Raw genomic sequence first — 484 nt, 5'->3', positions numbered from 1 at the left:
CATTCCTGAGTCAAGGATACCACCACCCTAAACCACCACAATATTCATAGTAAGTGTTGACCCCATGGCATTGTTTACCCAATTTTCTCTTATGGCATCAGTACCCTTATAAATGTTACAATTTTAGAAGGCAGAGCCAATGCATGCAAACCTGACTTTCCTGGCCCCTTATATTCCAACTGTTAAAAAGAAGTTAGAAGCATGTTAGCACAGTCAAAACAAGTAAAAAGCATTCTCACTCCCCTCACCCATGCATACCAGTGAATGATGACATGCAAATAAGAGAGAGAATTCTCAACAATCTTATGGTGCCTCATAATGGAGGTATGTAAAGAAGCATCATGGAGAGATTGTCACACAGAACAGATACAGTAACAGGATTACATGTACAGTAGGGCTGTGTGAAGCTTCAGGTGCTGATTCGATTCGGAGGAGATTTGGCCCAATTTGGTAGTGCGGGGCAGTGGAGATCACCCCCTGCCCC

The sequence above is a fragment of the Alligator sinensis genome, unplaced genomic scaffold (assembly GCF_000455745.1).
Source record: "Alligator sinensis unplaced genomic scaffold, ASM45574v1 scaffold444_1, whole genome shotgun sequence".
Lineage (NCBI taxonomy): Eukaryota > Metazoa > Chordata > Crocodylia > Alligatoridae > Alligator > Alligator sinensis.
The sequence above is the reverse complement of the archived record's forward strand: the minus strand, read 5'-3'. Positions refer to the sequence as shown.